We start from the raw sequence: 27,314 nt of genomic DNA on the forward strand, positions 1-27,314 counted from the left end.
TTTAGTAAATTTGATGGCATGCCTGTATCATGTAGGGAATCCTATAGCTTGGCCCTATGGGCATCATCAAATGCAGTCTGTAGGTCCACAAAGATCAAGTGTAAGAGTTGCTCTCATAGCAAGATACATTTATAATGAAGCAGTGTCAATCAAATACTTGCACTATTGTGCATATTCCTTTTCTAAAGCCATTCTGCAGGCTGCATAACACCTGATTTTCCATGACCCAGTCTTTAAGGTCTTTAAGAATTTGTAGTAGAACCTTTCCATATATTTTTGTACAGGAACCGATAAGCGAAATAGGCCGATAATTGTTGGTGTCCTTGCGGTCATCCTTCTTGAAGACTGGGATTATCGCTGCACCCTTCCAAGTTTCAGGAACATGTTTCTTGGAGTGGATATACTTAACATATTTCTATAGTAGTGAAACCCAAATAGTTGTCTTTCATTGAAACAATTCAATAGGTTGCCTATCTAGTCTTGGGGCTATGTTCAGGCTCCAAGAAAGCAAAGCTTCTTCTATTCCCCTCATATTAAGTTGATGGAGAGATGCTGTGGATTGTCCTTTGAAGTAGGGCGAGTCATGCTTAACGGATTTCAATCAGGCGACGCACACCTTAGTCTCGGCCTAGTATGCGGCACACGATTGAAAAGCTTATATTTTTAGATTAGATTCAATATTGAGATGATACACCACTCATATCACACCCCCTTTTCAAATACCGTGGGTCACAATGGACCATGAACCAGGCTGTTTGATAAAATATAATATATATTTATTTATTTTAAAATTCAAAAGAAATCCTACAATTTTTAATATGGGACAGCAATCACAAATGGGGTCATAAGAACAATAGGAATGTAAGCAATGCACTTAGTTAACCTTCTATTCACACATCTACAAAACACCAGGGAATAGGAGCTCGTTTTGATGTTAGGTAAGATAGCACTGAAGTTAGGATTTCCCCCTGCAATGTTCCCTCGACCCACCAATAATCAATTCTAAGTGGATAAACAGAAGCAGCAGGTAATCAGGAGTTAAAATTGGAAAACAGAATTGAAATCGACCTTCCCTCCCCAAACAAGAGAGAAAAACATATTTTAAACCCTGGCAATGCTAAAAATGACACTCGAAAATGGATGAATAAATGAATGAATGTGTGTAAAAACCTAGAAACAAATATTATTCCTCAATACAGCAATCATGTAGAAGTACAAACAATCACAAGCAATGTATAACCGAGAGCATACAGTTCGAAAATGAAAGGCAGGGTTTTAAAACATGTTGCAGCAAATAACATGTTGGGAATTTTTTGAAAACTTTGCAATTCCCGCATGAAATTACCAAAACGGTTTTTAATAAAAACGGGTGAAACATTGTAAATTGTTTTTTGTGTTGGGGCGTAGCTATAGGTCATAGGTACAATACAGAAGTGAAATTAGGTCTCTAGCTGGTAAATTGAGTGAGTTATGCAAGATCTAGAAAGGTGCATTTTGAGTAAAATGGAGCAGTGAAAAAGAAAAGGAAATCAGTTTTGACAAGAACAGTTTTACTCTACACTAGAGCATTCAGGCCAGGATACCAAAGAGGGACACAGTAAGCTCCAGGCTTGATGCGCAAATTCAACCCTAGTTCCCCAGCACCTGCCCTGGCGGAACCAGTCTGATCACTCGAAATAGGATTAGTATTTTAGGATTTCACAAGACAAAATTACTAAGAGTTGGCGCAAGCACTACAAATCAACGTGGAACGACACCCCATTTTCTCCCTGGGATCTTCCTTTCATGGTGTGGAGTGACACTTCTGTTTCTCCTTTGGTTTCTCCCTTCCAGGTTGCCGGGGATGTCTTCCTTGGTTGTTAGATAGGCGCAACCAGTACGACAAATTCCCAATAACTACCCACCAATTGGGTTGACAGCAGTGGGATACACAGGCATTTAATAACAACAATTGATAATGAAGGAAATACTCCCTGTTACATGATCCTATTTATAAATCCTATTGGCTCCCTTCTGGTTCTTCTTTTCCTTATTCTTAGGTTTTTGATGTCTCCTCTGTTTGATTCTCGCTGGGCTCCTCAATTTGTTGCAAAGTGTGCCTAGGGTGACAACTCTTTAGCTGATTGATATGGACCCATTTCTCTTCTGTCAATTCACCCTTGGGGATGCGGATTCTGTAGGCGACAGGTGAGACTTTGTCTACAATTTCAAAAGGTCTTTGCCAGGTAGGCAAAAATGTGCGCTCTTTGGTCTGGTTCCTTTGGAAATTGTACAAGTAGACCCTGTCTCCTACTTGGTATTTCTTTTTGTTTGTTTTTAGATCACACTGAGTCTTCATCCCCTCTGCAGATCTTTCTAGATTCTGCTGAGCGTACGCACAAGCATGTTGAAGGCGATTTCTTAAGTTCTCAACATACTCATGAGTTGTGGAGGCGTTAATCAGTGTCTGCTCCTGTGTTCTATAGAGCAGATGCTGAGATAGCACCATCATTCATCCAGTCATCAGCTCAAATGGAGACATCTTAGTTACAGAAGAAGGTGTAGATCTGATGGCTACAAGGACAAGCGGTAATCGGATGTCCCAACTAGGCCCAGAATCTGCCACAAACTTTTTTTAAATGCTCATAATGGTTTTATTGTACCTCTCAACTCCACCACTAGCGGACTGTGGTATGCAATGTGATGTTTCCTTTTTACCCCAAGTATCTCCCACATCTTTGTCATCACTTCTCTGGTGAAATGACTACCTTGGTCTGACTCAATTCTTTGGGGTAGGCCAAAATACGAGAAGATGTGATTGATCATCAGGGGAGCTGCTGTTTCTGCTTTGCAATTTGGGGCCAGGAGACATTCCACCCATTTGGTAAACAAGCATGTTACGGTTAACATGCACTTGTTCCCCCTAGAGGAGCGAATAATGGGCCTGATGAAATCTTCTTGTGAATCTGACCAAGGCAGTGTCATCCCCTCTTCTGGAGGGGAACTCGGTGTGTGAGTGAAGTTGGCTGAAACTGTGTACACACAAGACACCCCTTCAAGTATTGGTCGAGGTCCTGCCCCATGTGTGGCCGGTATGCAACCTCTCACAAGATTTCTAAAGTAGTGTGAAACCCCCGATGAGCGACTGTGGCCGTATCATGGGTGTGACTTAGCATCAGGCTTCGGAATGAGGTAGGGTCCACCCACTGGTCACAGCCAGATATGGATCTCCTTACCAACAAACCGTCTTGGATTCGGAACATTTTTTGACATTTCGTCAACACCCTAAAGTCCCTTTTCCCAATGTAATCGGTATCCGTCAGGGGAAAGTTCTCTGGGTCCTCAATGTGTTGATAAAACTTACCCATAATCGAATTCCCTTTTTGTGCCATGATTAAATCAGCATCTGGGGTCTCCTTACTCCATTGGGCAGTTGAGAGTTCATTGTGAGCAGTTGTCTGGAACCTAGTGATAGTAGCGACCTGGATTTCCCCCAACAGCTACTCGATCTCGAGGAGCTCCCCCTGAATGGCTCCAGTTTTGGCCTGCTGAACAGCTAGGTCGTCTCCAGTTTTGTCTGGCCCCTCTATTCTATAAATGGTTATCTCAATAGAGGTGACCAGATCATCAATATTTTGTATGAGTTTGCCATGTTTAAGCGGTTTATTATTCGCACATAGCATGCCTCTGGTTTTCCAATTAACCAGATCCTCCACAAACCCATTCCAGACATACGCTGAATCAGTGATTGTGACCAGTTTGTGGAGTTGGTGTTGGACAGCAATGAGGATGGCTTGATGAACTGCCATCAACTCTGCCACCTGACTACTGCAGGGACCGATTTTGTACCCAGGGCAGGGTTGTGGGTCATTATTCAACCAGGCATTCCCCACGCCTGCCACCAGTTCCTTTTCCCCGTTGTTGTCAACATGGTAGGAGCACCCGTCCACATAAACAGTGGGCATTCCCTCACACTTGTCTTCTTCATAGACTTTGTGCGGGAGCACCTGTCCACATAAACAGTGGGCATTCCCTCGCACTTGTCTTCTTCATAGACTTTGTGCTGGGAATTCAGGTACGCTTCCATGTTGTCCTGGATTTGAAGACTTTTGTCCTCGAGACAGTTTTCTCTGGCACAATCATGCAAGCCAGCCAGACCTTGCGCAAGGGGACTCTTCTTGTTTTGTCCATATCTGACCCCCACAGGAAAGCCTTGCATTGACAGAATCCAGGAAGTAATTCTGGAGTTACTCAAATTTCCGTCCCAGATTCTGTCACTTTGGAGATATTGCAATGGCTGGTGTGGAGTCTCCCCCTGGATGAACGGGTGGTAATTTTTCAATGCCCACAACGTTGCCAGGCGTGCCTTCTCACAATCATTGAATTTTTATGTGTTCCGCCTGGATGAACGGGCGGTAATATTTCAATGCCCACGCCATTGCCAGGAGTGCCTTCTCACAATCATTGAATTGTTCCTCCACAGAGCATAAAGTCTTGCTTGCATAGGTGATGACTCTATTGACCTTGTCATGCTTTTGATATAATACTGCTGTCAAGCATGTATTCGAGAACCCTTTCTCCAAGAAGAACTCCTTTTTTTTGACAGGGTAAGCTAGACAAGGTGCTTGTGAGAGGCTTCTTTTGAGTTGCTTTACTGCTTCGGCTTGTTCTGGACCCCACTCCCACTTGACCCCCCCTTTAACAAATGGATCAGGGGTCTTGTGATCTCTGCGTAATCCTCAATGAACTTCCTACTGTAATTAGTTAATCCAAGGAGGCTTCTTAGCTCACGCAGAGTTGTGGGGTCTTTAAGCTTTAGGAGTGCTTCCACTTTCTTTTCCTGGGGGCAAAGACCCTCATGAGTTATCGCAAGCTCCAAGAAGTTGACATGGGTCCTGCACCACTGTGCCTTTTGGAAGGAGAGTTTTGCTCTGGCAACCCTCAACTGTGTCAGAACATGATGGATTTCCGCTATGTGTTCTCCACAGTTGAGCTTTTTATCAAGACATCATCCACATAGGCAAAGTTACCCCTTTCACCCAAGTCGGGCATGGCATTATGTAGGAAGATGTTGAATTTGTTGCCGGAGTTGATGTATCTGAAGTGAGTAGTGAGTCCGGGTCCAGGTGTACTGCTGCCCCCTGAAGGTAAAGGCTAGCTTTTATTGGTCCTCGCTACTGACAGACACGGTCCAGTACCCATTGGTCAGGTCAATGGCAGTGTATAGCTTTGACCCCTGGATCTGGGCCAGCCCCTTGTCAATGTAGGGGAGCAGCCGTCAGGACATATGGACCCATTTGTCTCCACTGGCCGTTCGCTTTTAAAATCCCCATCGCCGGATTATTAAAGGTGCTCTGGACTGGATGAATTATCCCACGGGACTCAAGCTTTTTGATTATTTCTGTCAGGCACTCCAGGGATGGGAGAGGCAAGCGGTATTGCTTCACAAACACTGGAGTCATTCCAGGGTTTGTGGGAATTGTTGTTGTATGGATTTCAGTGCGACCACAGTCATACGAGTCCACCGCAAGGAGATCTTGAAAATCTAAGAAAACTTGTTTCAACTTTTGCTTTTGCTCCAGAGTCCCACAGGCATCAGCCAGGTTGACCTGCTCTTCAACCATTTGCCTGAAGCCTGGAAAGACTTCCGGTTTTGCTATGTCAGTGGCCCCTCCAGCTGGGTGGAGAGGTACCTGGTGAGAGGATTGATCTGGACAGAGGGTTTCAGGTAGGTGAGGCTGTCATCAGGGACCTGGAAGATGATCTCATCCTGCCTGATGTCACAAGTCACCTCTTCGTCCCCGTAAGGGCAGGAAGAGTACACCAGGAAATTCCCCCCTTGCCAGGTGAAGATCCTGTCTGGTGGTACGTCATTGTCACTATTATTGTCAAGACAGTCATACCAGTTCATTACCTAGATCCATGGAAAAATGTCAGTCATCAATCGCCATTCCTAATGGTGCCTGCGCCCAGAGCGATACTCCTAAGGACGCTGAATTCCATCAATATTGGAATGGTGTTGGGTTTAAGCCCAACCCCTGCTGTTGGAGATGGGCATTGAGGTCTACATATGCATCAGGATTTTGCAGTTTCTGTCCTCTTTTAATTTTTAATCCAAGTGGGAATAGTCTTGTCCGTGCTGGGATGGTGACCTCCTCTCCAATTTGAACTTCAACTGCATACGTCAGCAATTGGGCTGACCAAAATGCTTTTTCTGAATTATCAAAGTCCCTGGGATCACCCCCTAGTCGGGACCAGGCTTTGTAATTTATCAAGTCCAAATTAATGGAAAACCAATTGAGAATGTCACCGCTTAAATAGAATGCAGCAGGGACATCTCGCACGACCCAACAATTATGTACTATGCTTTTGTTCCCGTTAGAGATTTTGAGCATGCACGTACTAGGGAGGAGATTTTTGGAATTGGGAGTTTCCAGGCTCATTTCCCACTTATTGATCAATTTAAAAGTGGGAATGGCTGGATCTTTTGGGAGCTGTCGGAACATGGCTTCGCTGATGGAGCTCTTACCGTTGTTCATGCACACTCGGGCGAGAACAGATTCCTTCCCTTCATTTAACTGAATAGGGATGAATAACTATTCTCCAATTTTCTGAATATCAGTTAAACTTTGAGCTGGTTTCTCATCACTTTTGTCTATGGAAGTGGGATTTTCCGATTGTGAATTGGTATAGAATTTCAGAGTATTTCCTTATAGTGTCGAATGCCACTTGAGACTGGAAGGAAGGTTGATTTTCAGGAATTGAGAGGAGTTCCTATCACCAGTTTGTTGTCCTACAGCAATTACTGTCACGTCAAGTATTTGGTTATTCTGGAAATGAAACTCAATATGATCAGATTTTTGTGCAACCATGTGGCATGTGCCATTTAAACTAACATGGTTGACACTCTTTCAATTTTATTGGCCTGCTAGTCTGGGTCCAGAGGACATTGTTCACACAGTCTATTAAGGGGGACAACCTTCGCAGGAGGTTATTCCCTGGTAAACAGGGTGTGCCCTCTGGAGTTACGACTACGATAGGGTGTTTCACCTTATGTCGCCCAATTTTTATTTCCAAATTCGCAGTCCCCTCGACAGGAATTTAATTCCCATCAAAGTTCTGGAGTTTTCCAGGAAGAGGCGTGAGAGGGATCTGTTATCTCTCCCCCTTCCTGAATTTAGCTGCTCAAAGGCCCTTTTTTGACAGAAGAGTTGCTTGGGATCCAGTGTCCACCAGTGCTGCAATTGCAGATTGCCCTTGCACTTGGACGGAGGTGTAGAATCTACCTTCTTTCTCCTCCAATGTGCTAAGTTAATAGGCTTCGTGGGCAAGCTGGGTAGTCAATTTCCTGATTGTTGACTCAGACACAGGGGTAGTTTGGGCGTAAATCTGTGTAGGAGTTTGGGAATCTGAAAGAACAATTTTGCACTCAGAGATTCGAGGAGTTTTGGACTTCTCCTTTTCTGATTCTGGGCTGCCCCCCCCTTTTTAGAGGCAGTCACCAGAATTGCTTTGGGGAGATTGGGAACCCCCTTTCAAGATCATGTCTTCTTGATGCTCATTCTGGTGTTCTAGGATGGCCGATTCAGAATCAGTCCCCACTCCCACCCAGTCTTCATTTAAATCCCTTGGGACCCATTTTTCTTTGGGAAGAGTCCCCCTGCCCTGAAGGAGAAGATCTTTTTCCTAGAATCCTCTGAGTATTCCACTCCTTCAAATTGGAGGACACTAATATCCTCCACAAAATGGGTCCTTTTGGGTTCTTTATTTCTCCTACCCGCCCTCTGTTCCTTGGGTGGCAGATTTTCAGGGCAGGAGATTTTGGTTCCGGTTCCTGGGTGTCCAGGGGCTTTTCACGAGTAAGGAAGGAAGCTTCCTCTAGGGCTTTACACCACTTTTCCCCTGTGCCTCCTCCGCTGGAACTGTTGAGCCGCCATGTTTGTCTAAGGGTTCTGTTGAGCCCTAAACATGCGACCCAGATCCTGGGTTAGGTTCTAGACCTGGCGCTCCAGTTGGGACACCTGTTCCGGCTGGTACAGGGGTCTCTGCTCAACCCTAGGTGGATCACGGGAAGGGTAATTAATCAAGAAATTGAGGAGGTCTCAGCACAATTGTCAAAACTTAAAACAGCTGCAGAACTACAGGCAATCCTTGAAGACACTAACAACAAATTGGAAAATTATAAAAAGGAGATAGAACAGCGGAAGATTAGAAAATTCAGAAGTGATACTCTTGACTACGCATGTGATATTGTGTACTCTTGGCAAGAATACTAAAACAATAATAGACCAACATTATACCCACCTAGACAACCAAAACCAGTACCCAACAGTAACAACAGTGATAGCAGCGCAGTAACCAGTGGGGAGATTGAAGAAATACCCTCAACTAGTTGTAAAAAAACATCAACACTCCTTTAACCACTATAGTGGTACCAACACCAACACCTGAATGTTTTTTAGGGGGAGGAGAAAAACCAGACAAGGGCAAAAGAAAACCCTGCCAAAAAGACAAACATTGAAGGAACCGATAATTGTAAACATTTCCTCTAAACAACTTTCACAATCTCAGATGGACACTCTTAATCTGGGAATCTCCTTTATACCGAATAACAGTGCAAGCTTATTTGAGGAAGAAGTGAACCTTTTCAAACTATTTCGGAAAATGGAACTTAAAATCTTTTTTGATAGTATGACTTCGGAGACATGAGATACAGATGAAGAGTAAAAGTCATTTTCATCCTCAAACTAATCATCCTGTGGTAACCCTATTTAAAGCCAAAACAACTAGAGCTTTTGAAAAAAAATCTGAAATATTCCACCACAAATAAACAAAATATCAGGAAACATCAATTAAAAATTATTAAAGAGTTGGCTGAAGACAACAGCATAAACATCAAAAAGGCGGACATAGAGGGTCCTTAGGTTATCATTCTAAGGTTGTTTAAAATTGCTGGCAGATCAAGACACTTAGCTAACCCTGGACCATGACCCCATCACTTCTATCAAAGAAACCATCAAAAAACCCATTGATAAAGCTGAAGAACTGGATTGGATCCCTGAGAAAAAAAGTGATTTTTAATCAATAAACATCCCGTAATCCTGGTTCTATATGGTGTTCCGAAAATGCATAAAAACATAACAGATCCACCTCTAAGGCCAATTGTAGCAGGGACGGAAAGCATCTTTCATCTTTCATGGCGTTATACCTGGATACAGCGCTGCAACCTTTGATAGAAAAAACAAAAACCTACCTTAAAGACACCACTCATTTTTCCAAAACATCAAAGGACTAACTATGGATGAACCAAACTTATTACTATTCACATTGGATGTGAGTAGCTTATATGCTTCAATCCCACACAATCAAAGAATTGATGCTTTGGAATGGATCAATCCCCTCTGAATCCACTACACTAACCAATTACATTTTCCAGATGTCCCTCATATGTACTAGCTCCAACTACAGCGGGGTTCATTTCTCTAATGGGTCTATCCACTATGATACAGGTGTGAGTATTATCAGATAGCACTGTTTCTGCTCACTAGTGTATATTAGAAATTAGGTTGTAAAAATCTCTTATTTGCTTTTTAGGTTTAGATTTTGAATTTGAATTTCTGTTTTTAAACCCTGCAGTAACATGTTAAGATTGTGAATCCAATTTGGAACAGGTTACAATGGACTTCTTATGTACCAACCTTTATATTCTATTTTACCCACACTTCTACATTCTATACTTAGCTAGATAGTTATCTTTTCCATCTACGTCTATTAGGTGAAATCTATAAAGGAGACTTTATCGATTCTTTATCTCTCGCACAATTCCTGAACATTATCCCCATCCCCTTGGGATACTCAACCTCACTCTGCTTGTGGTCGAATATTGCTTGACCTTATAGTCCTGTGCTTGTGCTTTTGTATTTACATTCTTTCCTCATCGTGTAGCGGTTTTACTTATTCTTCATTAAGTTTTCATAAACATGGGCATTTTAGCACATTTCTCCGGCTCAACCAATCTATTTCTTATATTCGGGATTGGCACATGCGTACCTGTGATGTCATTTGTTTTGAAGCCACCGCACATGCACTAAGATGCATCACGACTGTGACAGTATTAAAAGGAGCCCTTCTTGCAGCGGAAACAGTCCCCCTGGAGATCCGCGTGCATACAGATTTATCCATCTGCCTAAGTAAGTTGACAATCGATCTTTTGCATTATTCAACTTCTCTGCAGTTTATGTAGTTTTAGACCACCCCTATAGAACCTTGTTTTACCTTACCTTTTTAGGACCAGCCTTCTTGGTTTTTTGAAAGACAAGTCAGCATTTGGTGACTTTCCAACTGTGGCGGCTACTTGTATTATCCCGCTAGGAAGATGCTCTTTCTCTAAACACACTCTCTGTCCACATCAAGTGATGGATGAGTTTGACTAAAGTAAGTTAACCTGAAGATTCTACACGTGTTTAGAATCACTTATTATCTTTTGTAAATTAATATATTTCTTCGATGTCTTGGATTTTCTTTTTTGTTCGACTGACAGACATTATTTGTGTTATTGAGAGTTGATCGACTACCACAAACGGCTGGTTCACTGGACCATATACAATTTCTTTTCTTGTCATCATTTTCAGGATTCCATACCCATTTGGGTAAGTGTTATTATCCTTGTTCTATTAATATATGTTTTATCCATAGCTGATTACCACTCCTTTAGCAGAAAGGCACTCGATTTATCTGACTATACAGACCTAATCTAGAAATGTTCTCAACCTAGAGCTATCACAAGGCTGGTTGGTCTAAGTGACTATTTATCTTTTACAGATATTGTTTGAAATCCAGGAGGCAGATTGTGAACTTTAGTTGGTATTCTTCTCCTTGAAATATGATTGACAACATTGAAAATTTACTAAATTTTAGAAGATAGTTATGTGCAGATATGAGTATTTATCATTGTATGTGCACTATGTCTAAATGAATCAGTGTAGAATTAATGTGTTTCTAAAATGTACATATTTCTCCATTCTTTTGTAGAATATGTTTGGAACTATGTCTATGCCCCGAAGAAGAGTGTATTCTCGAAATGCGTTGGGTCAATTTGTGTACAATACATTTTGTGGGTTTTTTTGTGACAAAAAAAACCTTTGTGAAATGTTTTTTTAACTTTACTTCAAAATGTTTGATTTTGCTTGTGACTCTAACTCGTTGTTTATACAATAATTATGTTTAAATCTTCTGGAATAGATTGCCTGTGAGGTTCTATTTTAGCACTCCACAATCACACACTACTTCTACAAATTATTGATCTGTCTTTACAGATACCCAATCGTGTGCAGGAGAACTATGTCTATGCCACTGAAGAAGAGTGTATTCTTGAAACACGTTGGGCCAATTTGTGTACGATGCATTTTGTGTTTTTTGTGACAAAAAAACCTTTTGTGAAATGGTTATTTAACTTTACTTCAAAACGTTTGATTTTGCTTGTGACTCGATTGACTGTGAGGTTCTATTTTAGCACTCCACAATCACACACTACTTCTACAAATTATTGATCTGTCTTTACAGATACCCGATATTGTGCAGGGGACGGGAGTTCCCAAAATTATGGGAACAACTACCATTTTTCTCTTCTCACTTTCAACCTAGATGTCAAGGTTGATACTAGCCCCCCCATACCTTAAATTCATATATATATATATAAACCTTAGATTTATTACTACATGATTTTTATTTTGATCAACTATGTATGCCTTGTGTTCCCGCTATTTTTCTTAAGGGTAACTATCCCTTCTCCCATAGTACCCTGGATATGGCGAATTCTTGTAACCCTCCACCCTTGGCCTCCCCTCTCCTGGATGGGGTTTTCTGGGTTCCTGAAAGTGGGGAATGAAAGGAGGGTTGTCCTGCAGGTTGGGGTTTTGTGGGTATCGGGCAAAGAAGCTTAATCCAGCATTTGGGGAATTCCTGCCCTCCCGAGGGAAGTTAGGAGGGAAGTTTCCCGGGGCAGCACTTACCTGGTTGGATCCCCCCTTGGGCCGGGGAGTCCATACATACCCCAGGATTGGTCTGGTGCCCTTGTATCAGGGGCTGATATAATCAGGGGAGTTGGGGGGTCCCATTAGTGGGATTACCCCCCAGACTGCCACCCATTTGTGACTGGCCAGAAGGCCTCCTGGGTCTGGGATTCTGCTGACTTTGTGCAGGTATATTTTTAGGCTCCCCCATCTCTAAGTCTCACATGGGGACAACCTTCACCTCCGCCACCTTATCTGCAGCAGGGGTGTTAGCAGGTTTGGGGTCTTTACTCAGATTTTAATTTTCTGCAGGTTTTTGGACCTCATAAATGCAGGTCGCCTGCTCTATAACCCAGCCCATCATTCTTTTCTTGTGGAAGTCCCTCACCAGCTTGGTCATAATGTACTTGGGGAGGTTATGAAAGAAAGTGGTTACAAACTCCTGGCTATCTGTGCGCACCCTCCTAGTTGTCTGTGCAAAGGCACGTTTGAGCTCCTGTACAAACTCTTGTGGAGCCTGATCTTCCCCACACTGCAGATTATAGGCCACTTTGCGAGCCTCCTCGGGATTCCTGTGGGCGGAGAAGTATTTCAAGATGGCCACCCTATAGGTGGACAATCTGGAATGGTTCTGGTCCTCCAGTCCCGCAAAGAAACTTGAGTATTCAGCGGAGAATGTCCACTTTACATACTCAACAAAGATTTGGTTGTCTTTCACATGAAAAGTGTCCATTATCTGCTCATATAGTTCCAGGTGTTCCCAAACAGAATATTTTTCATTTCTATGATAGGGGGTTATGACACTCCTAAGGGCCTTAATCTGCCTAATGGGGTCTTTGGCCATAACTCGCTTAAGTTTGTTTGCCTTCTTTGGCTTAGTCACCCGAGGACACTCGCTCTCAGACTCGGGTGACTAAGCTAAAGCTACTAGCTGAGGTCCCGTCATGATCATCTATGACCTCCTGGATTCTGTGAGCTTGAGTGTGGCTCACAGAATGGTGGGCCCTAGTTTCTCCACTCCTGTGGGACACAGGAGAGTAGGCGTCTGACTCCTCCTTACTCCCAGGGTTGGGAGAGTATTAGCCCCACTGACCTAATTGGGTAGAGATCTTCAGGATACACTTTTTGGGCCTCATTTCATTGGGTTTTACATGAAATTGGACCAACTGGTGCCTTGGAAAATAATATTTTGGTGGATATAATTCCCTGACCCTCCCCTCTTATGAGACTTCCCTGTCACTCTGCACTTCCTGTATTGTCCGAGAAAACTGGGACAATTTACGCTGCAGGAGACTCACTTCCTTAGTTTTAGCATCTTTTGTCTGGGTGTTCTCTTCTAGAGCACCCTCTACCCATCTGACGTGCCCCACTAGCTTCCCAGACTCTGTTTTCAGTTCCTTTAACTCCGGGAGGCCTAACTCTCTTCCCTCTAACTCGGTTTTTAATTTCCTTATTTCCTGGCCCTGGGTGTCTTTCTCTTGATGTAGGGTGCCCCTCTGTTCAGCCAGGTCATCCCTTTGTTTTTTGATGATATTTAATTTCTGGCACCCTTCATCAAATTATGCTTGAGAGTGGAGGTCTCGCATGATTAATTTATGATTTTCCTCTTTCAATTTTTCTATCTGGTCTTGTAGAGTAACTATCTTCTCTGCGCAGGCTCTATTGAAATGTATTTGTTGATTTAACTTCTGTTGACTCTCTTGTAGAGAATCAACCTTTTCCTTACACTCCTCTTTCAATACCACTAATTGGGACTCTTGATCTGCATTATTGTGCTGATGGAGAGTCAAATCCTCTTTTAATTTTATGATCTAGTTTGCAGATTCTACCTCCAACTCTTGGCTCTTTTGTAATGTTTGTTCTGCTAAACTTATATCAATCTGCATTTTATTTAACAGTTCAGATTGATTTTGCGCTAAAATTTCATTTTCCTCCTGCCTTTCCCACATCACTCCCGTGTGGAGATACAGGTAGGCTGTGATTCTGGCAATTTTGCTTTGCTCCTCTTTAATCTTTGGGGTCATATATAGCTTGCTCAGAGTTTGGTGTAATAGGCCACCGTCCTGCCATGTATCCAGGTCCATGGCAGTGACCTGTTGGGTTATTTCTTGTAGCCAGACTTTTTCATCATGTTCTGGCCACTGAACTCTGACAAATAGCTTGTGCAGAAGGTGTGCTCTAGCCATATTGATCTGTACTGGAACAGCCATTTTGGAAATGTTCTTTCTTTATTAATTATTTCAGGGTTGATTTAATTTTACTTTATAGACAGAGACCTGGTACTTAAAGTATTTGCTTTTGAGAGGCGCTTGTACAGTGTAACCCAGTATCCACACCCCACAAGGTATTACTACCCTGCAGGTTAGTCTTCTGTGTTAGACTGTCACAGGTGACAACCAAATCAATCCCCAACACGAGCCCCCAAATTTGTTAAGGATTTCAATCAGGCGATGCACACCTTAGTCTCTGCCTAGTATGCAGCACACAATTGAAATGCTTATGTTTTTAGATTAGATTCAATATTGAGATGATACACCACTCATATCAAATCCCCTTTTCTTTTACAAAAGAAATCATACATTTTTTTAATATGGGGCAGCAATCACCAATTGGGTGATAAGAACAACAGGAATGTAAGCAATGCACTAAGTTAACCTTCTATTGACACATCTAAAAAACACCAGGGAATAGGAGCACTTTTTGGTTTTAGGTAAGATAGCACTGAAGTTAGGATTTCCCCCTCCAATGTTCCCTCGACCCACCAATAATCAATTCTAAGTGGATAAACAGAAGCAGCAGGTAACCAGGAATGACAAATGGAAAACAGAATTGAAATACGACCTTCCCTCCCCAAACAAGAGAGAAAAACGGATTTTAAACCCTGGCAATGCTAAAAATGACACTCGGAAATGGATGAATAAATTAATGAATGTGTGTAAAAACCTTGAAACAAATATTATTCCTCACTACAGCAACCATGTAGAAGTACTAACAATCATAATCAATGTATAACCAAGAGCATAGAGTTTAAAAATGAGTGGCAGGTTTTTAAAACATGTTGTAGCAAATAACACGTTGGGAAATTAAACACTTTGCAATTCCCGCCTGAAATTACCAAAACAGTTTTTAATAAAAACGGGTGAAACATTGTAAATCGCAAAGCAGTGTTGCGGCGTAGCTATAGATCATTGGTACAATATGGAAGTGAAATTAGGTCTCTAACTGGTAAATTGAATGAGTTATACAAGATCTAGAAAGGTGCGTTTTGAGTAAAATGGAGCGGTGAAAAAGGAAAGGAAATCAGTTTTGACAAGAACAGTTTTACTCTACACTAGATCATTCAGGCTAGGATATCAAAGAGGTGCACAATAAGCTCCATGGTTTATTTGCGAATTCAACCCTAGGTCCCCAGCGCCCGCCCTGGCGGACACAGTCTGATCACTCGAAATAGGATTAGTAGCTTAGGATTTCACAAGACAAAATAACTAAGAGATGGTGTGAGCACTAGAAATCAAAGGCCGGGTGGCAATAATGATTGTGACAGTTTGAACAAGGTATCAGCATAAGGATAGGGTGGCTTAGAGAGTGGGATGAGGACAAAGAAAAGATAGGCTATGGGTTTAGGTGGAGTGGCAATTGATACTCACAGTCCACTTTTTAGTTTTTAGATTCTGGACAGTCAGAGGTTCTGGTCACCAGATGGATCTGGTCTAACAAAGGACAGCCGGATAAAATCAGCAGGACAGGATCATCTGGGCAGTGACTGGCTACCGGGTAGCACTTCTGGACTAGTAATTCTGGTCACTGGATAATATAGATCATCATGTAGCAGGATGGCAGCTGCATGCAGTGAGTGGCAGCCAGCCAAGCTGGATCAGGATGCCAAAAGTACCACAGTTTTTCCCTTTTTAATGGGAAATTTAGTGGTTTTCCGAATTTGAGGCCTTGCTGGAGCAGGATCAGCAATGCTTCGTCGTGTAGTTGGGATCTGGAATCTGGATAGATGGCACAGGAACACAGCGCAGGAAATCAGGAAGAGTGTCTGTCTAGGGTCTTGTCAGGGACCCTTATTTATAATGCCTAGTGACATCATCCAGGTATATGACTGGGGCAGGCTTAACTAAACACACCCCTAACCAAGGGATTGGACATGGGTGCTAGTCTCCGCCTCACTCTCAACTGGTTGGATTTCCAAGGGAATGATGTCAGGTTTATGAGGTGAGTTTTACAATGTCCAGAAACACTCACATTTACTTTACTGAAAATCTGATTTTGCCAAAAACATACATTTCTTCAATTGCAATCTCTTGGCAAATTATACACACAGGTTACATATTATATGCAAACCCAGTTAAGTCCAATCCTCATGTCTGTGCGACCTTGTTTCGCCTTTCTGATACATTTTGGTAATTTTAAACATGAAAGATTTGGCCTAAGATTACATAATTTTATACATGGATGCACATTATCCCCTGGGATGTATGTACAAAATGTTATGTTTGCAACATTAATACTTTCCTTGGAATCTGTCATATTTTGTAACTTCTGTTCCCCATGCAGCAATGAGTTCTGCCAAGTTTTAAACGAAAGCTCATAAAGTTAGATTTGAAACTGCAAACTTTTTTACATTTTTACTAATTCTTGCTGCAGAGATAACAAGTCTTTAAAGTTTCTTTATAAAATAGTCTTTGTAACCAAAAGGCAGTCCATTGTTATTAGATCCTTTTTTTGTCTTCCTCCAACTGCAAGCAGTTGTAATTTCCTTCAAGGAAAGGGGGGTTTCCCATCTTACATGAAGGTTTTATTGCCCCTTACACTTGACATGTTAGTGTCCCAGGACTTCTATTGTCCCAGCCTGGAGCACAGACAAATGTCTGACGCGCGTGTGAACTTTCTTTGTCCTGGCCCATTCAAAGTTTTTCAAGCTGGCAATTTTCACTTACGTGTCCTGGATTTATGATGTATCTCCCTTCCTTGGGGAAGTTTCATGGCTGGCAACTGGAATGACTGTTTTTTCTAAGAGCTTGCAAATGCAGCCCATGTGTTTTAAACTCTTCAATTTCTTATTTTGGGTCCTGAATTAAAACAAACCTGCGAAAGAAGATAGCCTATGTGTGTATTATCACCACTAACACAATCCCTTTACATTGCTAAGTAAGCAGGTTTTCATTCACAATGTATTTTTAAACAGGCCAATTTTTTCTTCCGTCAGCAAAGCCCATTTTCTACATGTGTCACAACTGCTAGCATTTCTTTCTTTAAATTCAGTTGGCAGCTCCCTCAGATGCCCACACTGTCTCTGCAACTGTAGTCATTTCCTTGAATGCAAGAGTTTTATCTACAGTATATATACATTTGATACTGACCTGGCTCAGAGAGTTAAAGTCTCTTTGAACTGCTGAGCCTGGATACATTATGAAAGAAATAAACGTGTGTTCCCGTGCAAGTGAAAGTGAAGTTGCTTATTGATTTCTCTGAGAGCTGGTTTGACTGGGCCTGTCACTCAGGAATTATGCCTTGTTTTGGTGAAGCACAGTGAAATATGCTGGGCATGACAGGGCCTTTTTACTCACAGTGCTTTCAGAATGAACAGATGGAATTAGCATAAAAACAGCATTTTGAAAGGGTGAAAATGTTTCATTTTGAAGGGGATTTTGGCTTTTTCAGCAAAGCAGTGCTGCCTGTTCACTTGATTCCATATATGTTTCAGAACACACTGGAATATTTTGTCAGTGTGTCCCCTTGTTCCATTTTGCCTGAGGTGTGCTGGGCAGGATGGTGCAGCCATTTTATTGTTGCTGCCCAAAACACAGTTTTGAGGTCCTGGTGCGCACAGAAGCCAGCACAGCCAGGTTCAGCTTGGTGATGTGGGGCAGTGCCGTTGAGTGGGTCTATATATCCCACGCATCTTGAATGGTTTACTATATAGCTTTGCAAAGTAATATTTGCACATAGCTCCAGTGATATTAATTTCAAAGTTCTTTGCTGTGAGTCCCCCTTGATACTAGACCACAACACTCTCTCAAGTTATTGCTGGTACAGGTACTTTCATTATTTCCCATCTGTTACTAATCAATTGTTTTTTTGTTTTTTGTTTTTCTTTTGAGACTGTAGCTTTTTCTTTTCCTTTATTAGCATCCTGACTTTAGATATATTGCTGCCTTCCTCTTTTTTTGTGGTTTAATAAGCTCTGGTTTGAATAGTCTGCATTCACAATCAAAACATTATCTTGGTTCAGATTCTTATTTTTTAGAACATTATATGTTTCTATTTTCCTTTCAGTATTACTACTTAAGCTGGCTACACTGCATCCCTGATATAACAACCGGCTCCCTTGCACTGTGTTTTTTGTGTTTTGTAATTGCATGTTTCTAAACTGTAAGTACGTCATTTATGATTGGAACTGTGCATTGCATGCATATTCAAAATCCCCTCACCCCTTCACATGTGTGCTGCCATTCTGTTACAGGTTTCCAGGCCCTCTCTCATTCCTTTTCCCCTTTATTTCCTGGATGCTTTTGCATTAGCAGCTCAGCCTCTTCAGAGGTCTTAGAAAATATTTGCTTTGTGGGTGCAGTTTCAAAATTGGGGCCCATTTTGCCATTTTGTTGTATCATCCGCACTAGTGAAAATAGTTAATAGACTTAATAAATTAACATGGGACCAGTATAATGTTACAATGTCAGATTGGCAATCTATTCCAGTTCCAGTTCCAATTGCATTTTTTCATATAGAAACGTTGTTGTTTTTTTTTGCCCCAAGTTTAACCCTACTCCAAGTTTGTGTTCTCACGATTTCTGTTGTTTAAACACCAACGAAGTTCTGCACGTTCCCATCATTAATAACTTTTTCAACTCAAGCTTCATGATGCTCGTTCATTCCTTCCCGGAAGGTGAATTTTATACCAATGGGAACTAAGATTTTTTTAAGTCCCTATTCTTTATGACTACGAGAAGTTGTAATCTAACTAACCCCCAATTGCTGGATATCATAGCACCTGTGATACTCCAACCTTTCTGGAACTGTGATACAAACATCCCATCCAACCAACTTTGCCTACATCCACGTTCAACCCTAGTGAGACTTTCAGCAATCTACAATAGTATTTATTGGACATTAGGGAAGAAATGGCAAACACAGGAAACATTTCAGGCAGCAGAGGCAGTCCCTGGTAGAGCGCCAATCACAACCAAGAATAGAATTTTAAATGAGAGTATATCAAATGATGAGGGGGCAACACCATGTGAAAAAGACCATCCACAGTGATTAGGAAATACACATCAATAGTATGTACATTACAGTCATAGGTTCGGAACATGAGAGCAATATACATATTTATTTGTTTATACATATGTCTGTGATATTTTCAGGAGGGCATGATGGGTTCAGTTTGTGAGTGACAAAATGGCATTTTTTTAAAGACACATCCCTGATCAATAAGCAGGCCTTACTGTGCCCCTTAACCAACTCCAATAGTGTACAGATTTACATCTCTAGTGGAGGGCAATAAGGAAGAAGGGCTGGAAGCAGGAGGAAGCACACGGGATGGCAATGTGCAGAAAGGTTGAGGAGGTATGCAGAAGAAATTAGTTTTGCTAAATTCTGGAGGTAGAGTAGAGAGAGATAAAGCCTGCAAGAGATGGGGCACAACCATGGAAGGATTTGAAAATGAGATGTAGAAACATAAGGAGAGATTGATTTTGCAGAGGAAGCCATCCAGTGTAGGCACAGTGTGCAGAGGTGGGGCCTGATCAGCGATTCGGTTTTGTTTGTCAGATATTTCAGGCAGAATGATTTATAATCCAAGATAATGGGCCTCATTACGACCCGGGCGGTAAGGGATTACCGGCACCGGTAAGGGCACCGGTGCCGGTAATCCCTTACCGCCCTATTCGGAGGCCCCTTTGCAGGTCCTCCCTTAACGGCTGGTAAAACCGTTAAGGGAGGACGGGACCCGCAAAGGGACTTTAGAGGTAATAACGGTACCGCAATTTGCGGTACCGTTATTACCGCCTTCCCCATTCCCATTGAGCCCTATCGGGGGCTAAAATGGGGAAGGGCCATGGTGAATGGGGAATTACCGCCACCGCCAAACTTGGAATGGGGCGGTAATTGCTCCTTTCACCATAGCGGAATCGGTAAGGTTTTGGAGGCAACCATGATATGATATGATATGATATGGCATTTGTAACGCGCCTATACACAAGTGTTTCAAGGCGCGATGAGGCAGGGAGGGCGGAACAAGGGGAAGACAGACAACGATCCTACTAGGCCAGGTGTCATTCAGACCGCGCAAGTGCAGGGGTAGGAGGAAGGGAAAAGTGCAAGGGGAGGGGGGAAGTGCAATACAAGTAAGTAGAGTAAGTAAATAAATAGGGCCAGCTGGTGGCAAGTGCAAGGTAAGTGCAGACAAGTGCTGGGAAAGGGGGGCTGTAGGGATACAGAGACAGTCCCTCAGTGCAGGGGTTGCCAGGGAGGCAGTGCAAGAGGAGAGTGGCTGGGCCCAGGACCGAGGTCGGTGAGAGTGGCCCAGTTGCAGATTCGGTGCAGATTCAGTCGAGAATTTAGCAGGGTCGTAATGAGGCCCATGTGTTTAAGCCTAGAAAACAGGTGAATTCATTACTATTGTGTTTCACACATTTTAGCTACAACACAGAAAGGCACCATCATATGTACGTGTGTTACTGTTGGGTTGACATGACAAAGAATTTGTTGCAACGCATGGCACACAAACACATGTGAAACCTTTTCAGTTGCATTTGACACTGTTCAAATACAGCTTATACAAGATACACCAAACACACAATAATGTTTGAGATTTTCAAGTATAACTTGTTATGTCCTTTGCATAACATAATGTGAAAACACTGATCTATGTGATTTTGTAATATATGTGCAATCTTCAATTTGCAGCGTGAATACATATTATCTGTAATTGTTATACCAAGTATTCAAAGCAGCAAAACAGTGTGATGCTATTTTATAAACACAAATTAGATTTCACTGAGGTCTCAGGATAATCTTAATTAAAACACGGATTCTTGAATGAATGCATACTGGAAACATGGAGAGTTAGTTGGAAATAATTATAATGACAGGATGTCTTTGGCTCTTGTCTGAGATGTGCAGAATCCTTTTCTAGTTCTATGTGAAACAGAGGTTCCTGTTTAGGTCAGTTTAATTTTGCATTGGAAGTAAAAGAGTGCTCTTGGAAGACACAATTTTTAGGGAATTGTAAAAACCATTGTTGACAATGTGTGTGTGTCAACAATGTCTGAAACCTCCCAATAATAGCAACTTTTTGGGAATAAAATGAAGACGTTTGCCAATTCTTGCAACATATTTTTATTTTCCATGTTCAAACCATGAAGAGACACCATGATGTATATTGTCAGTGGTCTATCAACTATGCCTGTGCTCAAGAGATACTTAGTTTAATATAGTTTTGAGTTTGTGCATTGCTCATCCTTATGCTTCTTTTGCCATGAGAAGTGGACCCATCAAACCACTGAGCGGAATCCTTACAGGCGGATTGAAATGAATAAATGTATTTATTGATTCATGACCTTGGATAACTTTTGGGTTGTTTTTAGGACAACTATACTAAGAAGCCATGGTCATTTGCAGAGTGTGTTATTAGCCCTGTCTATTTAATGGTTTTACACGGTTTGGTAAAACCTTACCAGTCCCCTGGCTTGCCTCTCTTGACAGCATTATTCTGAGTCTATTTTTAAGTTTTAAAGTACAATTATTTCAGATATCTACAAACATTTCCAATCGGTTGCAGGTTAATGTGTAATCGGAGAAGAATGAGGTGCTAGCTATATTCAACTACATTCTTGCTTATACTTGGAACTGCATAGTCTTTGACAATACTATTTTAATATGCACATATTATCTCTACAAGTGAATACATATATATGAATGCTAAAAAAAAGAGAGAGCATTCTTAGTATGTTTCTATTCATGAATACACAATATTGCCATATTGCAAGTTGTAAAATTGTGTAAGAAAGGTATTGATAACATCTAATGTTCATCATACACAGAAGGTATTGTATTACGAATCAGTTATTAGAGGCTCTAGATGTAGACCCATGACAATATTGCTTTCCAATAGTTATTCTGTCAGGTGCTCTGGGGCAGTGGTTTCCCTTGCACTAAGCACAGAGATCCAACTCTTTCCAGAGACTTGCATCAGGTACAAGACTATTCTCTGCATTTCATGTTAGGCAATGGCATGCAGTGTCTGATTCAAATCTTGACATTGTGAAGGGTGAAATGGGGGCAGATTTTGTTTGCAACCACTGCCATGGAGGATCCTAAAGTTCCAAGCCTTGTGTGATGGCCTGACGAGTTTAGGAGTAGACTAGTTGTGAGATGGGAGATTGGAGCTAGCATTGGAAGGAGAGTGAAATATGACTTCCATATCTGAGGAGTGTAATATCAGGCAGCTTAGAGCCATCCATTGATGGACAGATATGCGGCAAATGTTGATGTGTTGAGATAGCTGTGGTGAAAGAGGGAAAGGAGAAACAAATCTGTGTGATAATAGCAAAGAGATGGTAGTTGAGGCCAAACAATTGTATGTTTTTATCCAGGGCAAATTTCTAGACAGTGAAGAGGAATGGGATACGGCCTGATTCTTGAGTGACACTCACAGGAAGAGGAGTGATGGAGGAGGCTTTAGAGTTTCATGAGATGGAGAAGGCGTTGTCAGAAAGATACAATGCCACCTAATTAAGTGTTGTGTCATTGGAGCCAAGTGAAGAGATGGGCTGAATAGAGATCAGGCAGGATGAAAGTAAAGTAGAGGTGAGCATGGTGAATAGGGATTAGAACTTTAGAGACAAAGGTGAGAGTAGAGCTGTGAACCGGTCTCTGCAGGAACGTCACTTGATGGGATCACAGAGTGTTTGATTATTATTACCAATGTAGTTGGCGATACAGAAATATTGTTAAAGACAGCTCTTTCACTGAATTAAAAGTGATTGACAGACGAGAAACCTGTTTGTAGAAAGAGAGATTATTTGGGTCAGCAGTGTTTTTTTTACATGTGGTGATGACAGTGTATGTTCTGTCTCAGACAGGGTTGATGCCTATGGAGAGGGTAGACTGAAGTCTGAGGAGTGATAAGAAGATGTTAGAAGTGCACACTGTTGTGGTGTGAATATAGCATTCAAAATACAAGATGTGTTAGTTGTGTGGAGAAAGGATAGTAGGTCATGAGGGGAGGTGGTAGATACTTGGTATAGTAGACAAAGTGTGTGGGTGATATGAAGTTAGGAAATTCAGTGCTCCACTACCAAGTGGGAGGCACATTCATCATTACTAAGAGTGGGGGAAAGGAATGTGTTTGCTGGAAACAAAGCCTGGGGGGTGAAAGAACATTGTGTTATGAGCCAAGAGAGACTATAAGGCTAGTGTACTAAGAGATTTTTAAACTAGCAGCGCATGTCGAGATACATATATGTCTTCAGATCTCTGATGTCTAGGAGGTCCACGGTTGTAGGTGCGGCTAAGACATCAGGTTAGTTACAGTCAAGGAATATAGCAAGAACATGATTGATTTCAACAAAGAGTTCAAAAGTGCTTGCTATTTGTTCTTAGGAACAGGAGCGTCCTTGATTGAATGTGTAAGATCTCCCTTATCCCTACACCTCTTACAATCTGCACCAAATACTCAATCACCAGGGCCAAAACTTACTATTGCTTAGCTCCTAATGTAAGCCCTTGCTCCAGATCCTGCCTAATACTTTCTCTTTTTTTACCCTTGCCATATACTAAAATGCCATCCTTGTATACTAATGTTCCTGGCACCCCATGAATTAATGGAGTCAAAAAACCTTCAATTACATTTGCAACTGAGACATACCCAAATACCACCCTAGCATAGTGGTCCAACCTAAATGGACTAGTGTAGTACGGAAAATGGCTACTATCGTCAGTTTAGGTGATCTGTGATAAATAGCAGAAAGATCAAGCGAAGAGGAGAAATCCACTCAATTTATGTTTAGCATTTCAAAAAAGGTCTGTTGGAGGCATGTATCCACCACAATGTTCTTTATCAATTTTCACGTTCCTCAAGTCAACACATAGTTAACTTTGCCATTCCATTTGCATGCCACCAATATCAGGCAAATACATTCTGCTGACCCAATTGGTTCTATGTCATTTTCACTCGTTAAGCTTTGTATTTCCTTGTCAACATCTTCCCTCATTGCAAATGAGATACCCCACACTTTATATACTACAGGGACCACTCCTTCCTTTGAGTCAATTCAAGTCAGGATATTTACTCTGTCCCCTTTCCCCAGTAGGATCAACGCTTAATGTGGGAGCCTTACTTTTGGGGAAACGTTTTATTCCCAGTGAGGCTTCATCCCTGCAACCTAGATTTTTAGCACACTTTTTAATAAAGTAAACCTTTACCACAGAAATGCAGCCTCTAAATTCTACAATAGCCTCGAAACAACCTGCAATCTTCAATCTGTCCAACCATCCTAGGTTATTTATACCGGGTGCTTTCAAATATTCCATGAGCACATTCCATTGAAAAGCATTCCAGTTTGCCTTAGTTATAACTGTGTAGGGTGTGTATAAGCCACAGTGAAAGTGCCCTTAGTGCACCATTGGCACATTTCTGATTTAGTGCAGGACAAATATGACAATTAGCAAAATTACGCAATCTAGCACAGCACAAACACTTTCTCAATTTCTTCAACAGTACACACTTTCTTCTTGCCTTCCTCTTCCTTTTTAGTGATCTCCACAAGCCATATAATTACTTCATCTGCTTACCCTTTCTTATCCTCCTTGACGGACTTGGCCATAGGTCTGTGTGTTTGGCATTCTTTTAAATCCAGAGTTTCACTTACACCATATTTTAATTAATGTGCATAATATTTTGGATTATAATTAAAATGGCTGTACCCATGTCTGTGCCAAATCTGCAAGAGCAAGTCAATTGACTCATGGCCAATATACACAGCCTTTCACAGATTTTCCTACTGCTTGCTTTCCAGAAAAGATATAAAGCCTGATTATTTTTATTCATTTATTTATTTGTTTGTTTAGTTTCAATTAAACTTTACAAAGAAAACACTAAAAACACAATAGCAATAAAACATATCAAATCCATTATGCCGTTAAAACAAATACAATAAACAATGTATGATACAATAAAACTGTCATGCATTTGCCAGGGCATTAAAAACCACTAAGTACATTACCCGCAGTTTCAGTCAGACAATACATTAATGCACTTTACACTATCTAAACGTTTTTTAATAGTTAACCACAAGTGATAAATGGCAATATGAACTTTTTGGCTATCCATGTTGAGACAATAGGACCAAAAATAATCACTCTTAATGTAATCTAAATTATTAACAAATGGTCCCAACCACTTCATATATTCTGGGCCCAATGACCCACATTCGGTAAGAATATGTTTGGCTGTCTCTGGGTATAACTTATTTATGACACAACTGACAATATATGTCTTTTTTTGGGAGGCCGAACTGTGGACCGATTACTGTTAGTATCTGTAACTGATTTATCCTCAGCCTTAGCCTAAATGCCTACATACCCGTATTAGGGAATTGTCTAAGGTAGACTTGAGGCTGCAGATACTTATGCATAACATTGGTCATACAGGCATAACTCTGTAAGGACTCCACATGCCTGTAATTTGCCGACCAATCCCACCGTTTTACCTTTTTTGGAGAAAACCCTCTTCAATATAGGGTATGATGTACCCCTAGTAAAGTCAGGAAACCATCCTATATCATTAAATAGGGCATTCACCAACAGACCAAAACTTTCTTTAACATAGACCGGGGCAGCCAGGAGGCTGAGCAATTGACATCTGGGATTGGTGCGGGCTTTGATGTATAACAACCCACGTCTTCTCAGCAATTCTCCTTCAAGAGAAGTAAAGCCAAATTCAAGTCGTATGTACTGTATTGTTGCAGATGGTTTAAGTCTCAACATTTGCTACAAAAAATAGCCCTCTAAAATGTCTAACCACGATAGACCTTCCATGACCAGGGCTTCCAATCCATATAGGACTGAAGGAATAAAACGTTGTTTGTAAAGAGATATAATTCCTGCCAATGAATACCCAGCAGTGTTCCTTGCAAATTTCCAAATAGAACAAATCATCCTGCGGGCTAGAGCCTTTTTTTCTCACCATAATGCTCTTATAAGACATTGTGCCATCGATATCTAACCCCAAATATGTATATACCTCTGCACATTCAATTATTCCCAGGTCACACTTAAGTATAGGTCTTTTCACCTTCTTTGCAGAGACCGCCTGAATTTTGGTCTTATCCATGTTTATGGTTAAATTATTTAAATCTGCATAGTTACAGAGAGCTGTAAACATTAATTTAATACTCATGAAGGTGTCGTTTAAGAGGACCAAATTGTCCGTAGACAATAAACATGGAACATCAGCCATGTACAAATTATACAAAGTCGGCGCCGAGGTACACCACTGTTTAACTCCTTTCCAATTCTCTACCATCTCAGTAATCACCCCTTCATCAGTAAGTCTGACCGCTGCCTTAGTGGATAAATGCAGACCCTGTAATACATTAACAAGCCAGGCCAGACACCCTGCTTTAATAAGTTTATCCCAGAGTCTGGGCCGATCAACCGTGACGAACGCGGCTTTGAAGTCGACAAATAATATATATAATGTCTGAGTACCTGATTCAAGGGTGCCACGTATGAGGTGGTCTAGTACCCTAAGGTTATGGCTCATACCTGAGCCGGCCCGAAAACCTGTTTGGGAGAAATGCAAAATCTTGGATTCCTCAATCCACTGATTCAAAACCTCCAATATAAAGGACGCAAAGATCTTCCCTGTTACATCTAATAGTGACAATAATCTATAATTCTCAGGGAGCATCCTGTCGCCCTTTTTGTAAACAGGTAAGAGGACCGTGTTATGCCATGTATCAGATATATGCTGATTCTTGCATACCTTTTCAAACAGGGTCCGTAAAACCAGGGCCCACTGGTCCGGGTTCCTCTTAAGAACAATATTAGCCAACCCGTTGTAACCAGGGGCTCTAGAGATATTCAGCTTGAAAATTGCTTCTTTCACAGAATCTATAGTGAAAGTAAGTGGCCAACACCCCTCCACTATAGCAGGCTTAATGTTTTGAATTTGGTCCCTGCCTCAGTTTTTTAAGTAGATTTCCCAATTTTGCCATTGTATTGGGTTAACTGTATGCTTTCTGACATCCCCCTTGGCTTTCGTCAATACCGACCATATTGACCACACTTTCCCCTTAATGTTTGAATCATGTG

Source organism: Ambystoma mexicanum, chromosome 6q, assembly GCF_040938575.1.
Source record: "Ambystoma mexicanum isolate Mex_15411 chromosome 6q, UKY_AmexF1_1, whole genome shotgun sequence".
Lineage (NCBI taxonomy): Eukaryota > Metazoa > Chordata > Amphibia > Caudata > Ambystomatidae > Ambystoma > Ambystoma mexicanum.